Raw genomic sequence first — 6,278 nt, 5'->3', positions numbered from 1 at the left:
GACTGGTGATCTGTGGGCTTGAACAACAATAGTGATTGTAAGGGCTCAGTAGCTGCAGGACTGAGGCCACAGTTCTACAAATAAATGGGGTGCTGACAGAGAATGAGCAAATTAAGCAAGCAGAGTTAAATACTTTTACTTAAGTAATTTTTCTGTTCCACCCAGGTGATTCCTCCTTTTGTGTCCATGGCAAACACAAGATCCTTTTTGGGTATGAGATGCACCTTGCTCACTTACATGCCTGCTCCTCCCTGTCCTCCAGCCTTCCTCACAGAGCACACTGGAATGCTCTTTTACAGGAATTACAGTTTCTTCAGTGCAAAGATGATATATTCAGAAGAATCCAGAAATGAAATGAGGGTTCTCCCTCCTTACCCCAGCAGATCTTGAAGCCAGAGGGAAGACCCTCTATTTTATCTTCCGTGAAGTTAAGCAATACACATCAAAGATATCAACAGGTAAAGCAATTCAATACAATCAAAATGCTTCACTCCTGCTACCATTGCTCTTGAAGTATGGAGAAACAGCGCTCTGGACACTATCATTACTTAACTAAGGAGGCTTAATAATCTAACAGTTAAACAGCCCCAATGCCAGCAGACAGGATCCTGGCCTGTGCAAGTTTTCCTCTTGTCCCTGTGCCACGCTGGAGGGGAGTGGGTCCCCACCGATATACAAGACAGGGATGGAGAGTTCACAGCTGGGGCAGCTGCCTCCTCATGAGGGCTGGGGAGGCCTGTGGCACACTCTGTGGTGGGGAAGAGGCCTGAGAGTTCCTCCCCTGTGGTAAAATAAGGAGACCCCTGGGCTACCCTGCATTGCATTGGTGCCAGATGGTGGTGGATCAAGGAGCTGTAATGAGGTCTCTGTGGTTTCCCTTTTCCACTATATTCCCCTTCTTTCTCCATAGCATCCCAAAAGTGAAAGTCAAGCACGTGAGCCACCGTCGCAGTTGGAAAAACGCTGGTATGCAACTTCAGTAAATATAACTCAGTTGTACCAATAAAATTGAAAACAGAGAAATGACATTAAAAGAAAGTACATTATTTTAAACTACAGTTTTTATATGTTCACTTTTATTGCCTCACTCTTTAAAATAAATCCAGGACCTGATTTACTTTAATAAAAGTTTAATTTCACATCTTGGTTTCAGTTCTGTACTCTTAATTTATTCTATGGCCAGCCTTCCAACAGGAAAAGAGCTAGAGCAGCTGTGGAGTTTTACAGGCAGGTTATACCCAAGTCACTGTAGTACAGTGGTTAAAAGCAAACTCTGTTGTAGCTTACACTGTAGAGGAATGGTTTCTGTCTTTTGTCATATGTAATGTTTTGGAAAAGTAGCAAAGACTGAAATGGAGCCATTCTTCACATCCAAAACTGTTAAGCAAGTGCATTGACACTTCTCAGTCACATTTCAAAGCAACAGCAATGGCAGACAAATAGGGGTGTTTTAAAGCTCAAACACAGAGTACGTAACACACAAGTGACCCACAGCAGCACCAGAGAAGCCTCTGCTTTCGGAAGCCCCAGCATACCAAGCAAAATTTGAATTAAGCTTCTTTTAACTGAAAATTGCCAACTACTTTCAGAGCACAAAGGCAAATAACAATTACTTGCCTTGCTCCACAGTTGAGCAGTTGCTAACCTCAAGATCAGTCAACACACAAAAAAATGGATCCATTAGCAAAGTCAGGTTGGATATATGTGGACTGGCTGCTTATAAACAAGGGCAGAACATGAATTGAAGAAAGATTATCAGAAGCAACTAATATAACTACATGGAAGCGAAACTGGCTCTTTAAGCTACTGAGGATTCATAGGTCTCATATTTAAACCCTGCCTCAACACATCTGAAATGCAAGCAAAAGCCAAGAGATCCCCATGGACACACAGATGCACCTTGAGAGAGGCTGAACTCCACACAGCTATGCTCAGGGCTCCACATTTTCCCAGGGAGGATCTGGCAATCCCAGGCTGGAGCAAGGACTCCCCTCAGCCTCTCCCCAAGGGAGCACTTCATGCAGCTTCACTTCAGCCCAGGGAAGAAAGGCCTTTCTGTTCTGCTGCCACCTCCAAGCCCCTTTGACCACAGGGTCTCCTCAGGGCACCCTGTCCAGCCAAGGGCAGCCCCCCATGCACTTCTCCCTCCCTGACCCACACTGGCTCCAAGCCCCATGTTACTATCGGCAAGTGGCCAGGAAACAACAAAATCACCAGCATCCTCACAAGTATGCACTCTTACCTCAAGGAGGAGTGTCCTGCTAACCTCTGCCTGCTGTGGTCAGCACCACTGCTCTGTGGAGCCCCTGCTCCAGGGACTGCAGCTCCCCAAGCAAAGACAACTCCCTTCCAAACACCCCTCCAACCTGCCATGGCTGGGGAAGAAGGAGCTCAGGTGACGGCCAACCCCCACCTCCCACCTGGTGCACCAATCTCCCCCTCACCTGACACAGAAACACAGCTGAGACCTATTATTATCATTGGGGATGGTGGAGAAATAGGTGGTGTCAGAAATAGGTGGGGAACGGGCCAAATAGTCTTTCAAATGGGCAGCCGTCAGCAGAGATTCCTGACCTCTTTCTCCTTTGTTTAACTATCCCCTCCCCAGAGGTTAAGACCTATCCTCCAGTGGCTGCCAGGATGGGGGTGGGGGGGAGAGGGGGGCGTGTGCCCACGTGTGATGTGACTGAGGCAGGTGAAATTTGCTCAGGTAGGACTGGAAATCATGTGAAGGACAAAGGTGCCTCTCTCAGGACCAGAATACACACAGCCAGAGCAGGAAAAATATATCTGGAATAAAATGGCAGGAGTTTGCAGATGCAAAGAATGAAAACAGCCCTTGTGAGACAGCTAAGCTCTTCATGTGTCAAACACCCACACAGCCCAGCCTGGCAGGAGACCAGCAAACCTCTGCTGTCTTGGCATGTGGCTCCCCAGCCAACTTCACGAGAAGTCAGCACGCATAAACATCTTGTTTCTGTTTCTGAAGGGCTGATGTGCAAGCAATGAGCAGATCCCATCCTCTAGACTCACAGCAGAAGAGTAACATCACAGATATGACATCAGATGCCAAATGTCAACATGGAACACACAGCTCTGCATGCATAGGGGAACAGATGCAAGCACAACTACTCCTGTTGTGTTTATAGTCCCTGTGTTTATAAACCTGCTCAGCTCTCAGCTCAGGGAATCTGAATTTAACTCCAGAGGTGAGCTTGTGCTCTGGCTGCTGACGGTCTTGCTCATTACCACAGTGTCTCCGCACTTGTGTAACTCATCGCTAATGTATCATTCACAACAAGGTTCCCTATCCAACCACTCACAGCTGGTTTAGCTTTGCTGTGTCCTGACTGGTCTGCAGATGTAGCATGTCAGCACATGATTTTAAAACAAATAGAAGAAAACTAAAGCAATCCTTTTGCTCTTCTTTCTTCATGTTTTTTGGGGTTTTTTTGGTTGTTTTTTTTTTTTAAGGAGTGGATGAGAGTCAGCCTATTCTTTCTGCAACAGCAGCAAGGATAATTTTGGTTTTAGTAATGTAAATCACGCAGTGATAGAGGTCAGGCAGAAGTACCCAAAGCACTGTAGCACGGCTGTGCAGGCAGCCCAAAGACTCAGCTGTAAACACCTACTCGAGCCCAGATATGTAGTGGAGTCTTACATGAGCTACTGAAAAGAACAGGAAATAACATTATGTTTTATTTGTGTTTGCAGAGCAGCCCACAGCTCTACAAATGAAGAGATAGTGATTTCCTCTCATCAGCCTTAAAAAAGTACTAAATTGTAACCTAGGCAGCAAGATTTGTTACCATCTGAAAGTTATCATTCCTCTATAGCAACCAGGTCCCTTCTGTCTGGCTGTTGCTGCCAGATGTTCATTTCATTGTAATTTAGCCATACACACAAGACACTGGCTTGCACTGCCCTTGCTCTGTTTTTCCCGTTAGCAATTCTCTTTGCTTCCTGGTCATGATTTCATTAGCAGTAAGTCATACAGCAGACAAGTGAAGTTGTGCAAAGCAGTTTTTATTAAGCGTGCTGATGGGCTGTGCTGCCTGTTGAAGCTTTGCAGATGGACAGCCTCCATGTCCTAGGTTGCAATGCTAACCTCTGCACTGGAGTAGGAGCCTTCTTGAAAGCTTTTTTCCACTGCCCCTTGGGTAGCTGTCACTCATCTCCTCCATCTAAAGCAGTAAACCCTGCTTCCCCAGCCACACCCTGGGTAACAACATGGACAGACTCCATGCTTGTAAAGCTAGAGCACCATCTTCTTCCAACATCTTTTGTCTTTGGCCTTCTCTTTCCCCAACCCCTTTTCACAGCTTGTTCTTGTTCCCTGCAGACTGTTTTTAATGCTATGCTTTAGAGGGATCTCACCTCTTAAGGAGAAGGCTGACAATTACAATCCATTTGAGGCACTACTGCATGTATAAACTGAGCTCTGATACCATCCCAAAGAAGCCAGCAGTTTCTATTCCCCATGTTCCTGCACTAGAATATGCTAACCTGTAAAGCTGAGCACAGCTTCGAATTTAGGCATTCCACAGCTACAAGCATGAACAGAGAAAGACAAATCCTTCATTTATTACTAAAATCCTAATTAAAAAAAAAAAAAAAGACTGGAAAAATAGTCTTGCCCTGTACTTCCAGAAGCAACAGTGCTAAGAAGATCAGTTTGCCTTATGGCTTACCGACTTATCAAAGTATTCCATTCAGCTCACCCACATCTTGCTTTCTAACATTAGCCAGATTTACTTTCCTTAATGACCAGCTTTTATGGCCTCATCTCTACGTGTATTTACCCAGCTGCTCTGTATTTGCTAGGTGAGCATGTGTGTCACTTCATGTTTCAGAAGGGCTTTTAACCCTCGCCTCTGGGCAGTCAGGATTTCCTGCTCTGCAGCAGCAGGAACAAGGCGAGACAGGAAACACTGCCGGCTGCTGCCACAGGCTGGGAGGGAGAAAGGTCAGCGGCTGGGTTTGTGCCTTCTCATTACTCCCACATCCTCAGGATTGCGCTTAGTCAAGAATTGAACTTAGCAAAGTGCCCTTTTATGTTTTCAGTATTTGCCAAACTTAATTTGAGTACACAACATCAGTGATATTCCTTGTCTTTGAACTTCTTTGAATACCGTATTGCTGAGACAGCACTGAGTGATGCAATGGCAATGCCAGATATTCACATGCTCAGCGTCCATGTCACTCATGGGAATAGAGCCAACCCTTCCAGCTCCTGAAAGGGAGCAGCTTTATCACAGCCCTGTCTTGAGACCATCCATTTTATATTTTGCTATGTAGAAGTAACGTGGGAAGTCAGCCACTCAGACAAGCCACATGATATCACATGTGGTGATAGCAGAGTTGGGACAATCATTCGACATTCTTCATAATTTAAAAATAGTTTTAAAATATTATTTTTAAACAAAACATTTTTCACCTATTTCCTACTTTGATCTGAAGTTCTAGAAGCACTGACTTGAACTTTACTTGATTACAGTCCCATCATCAAGTTTTGTCCATCATCTTTCTGCACACACACAACTCCATTGCTGTTTTATCCTTTAGAAGGCTGCTATGATACCTTATAGCACTACAACAAATACATTAATGTAGAAGCTGCTATGTCCCAATAAGGGGGTGGGACACTATTGCATACTACCATGAAGGCAGAAAAGGGAGACTAGGAATGTTACACTGAAATTTATGAACAGCCAATTGAAATAAATTTAGCTTCATTCTGAATCAAAATGAAACATTCATAAAGTTTCCCATAAAAAGATCAATGCTTTGTTTTTCTAAAGTGCAAAACCAAATTCATATACGAAACATTTCATAGCATTTCAGTAAAGGTATGTATTATTGCAACTTGTATTGGTAAAAACTGCAAGTAACAGTACAATTTAAAATATCATAGCCCCCATATTTTTAAAAAGGAATATTCTTCTTTTAAAATTTATTTAAAAACTGACAGCACTAGTATTTTTCAGAGACAGCATGGCAAACATGAGCAATACTTTGAGCAATACTGCCTCTGCCCTTTGAGCAGAGCAGACCTTAAAGATGAACATGAAAAAAGCAGCCACCTGCCAATTCGGATCCCAATAGAGAGCCTAAAGAAAGACATCGATTTATGGTAAAGGTAATATGAATTCAAAGTCAGTGCTGGGACTATAAGATCATAAACAGTGAAGCCTATAGTATTTACACAGCTGCAAGTTCAGATCCAACTTTTTATAAAATTTATGTATTACAAACAAAGAGAACACTGGTGGGGTCTG

The sequence above is a fragment of the Pipra filicauda genome, unplaced genomic scaffold (genome assembly GCF_003945595.2).
Source record: "Pipra filicauda isolate LSUMZ 115617 unplaced genomic scaffold, ASM394559v2 scaffold5_size6683894_pilon, whole genome shotgun sequence".
NCBI classification, from domain to species: domain Eukaryota; kingdom Metazoa; phylum Chordata; class Aves; order Passeriformes; family Pipridae; genus Pipra; species Pipra filicauda.
The sequence above is the reverse complement of the archived record's forward strand: the minus strand, read 5'-3'. Positions refer to the sequence as shown.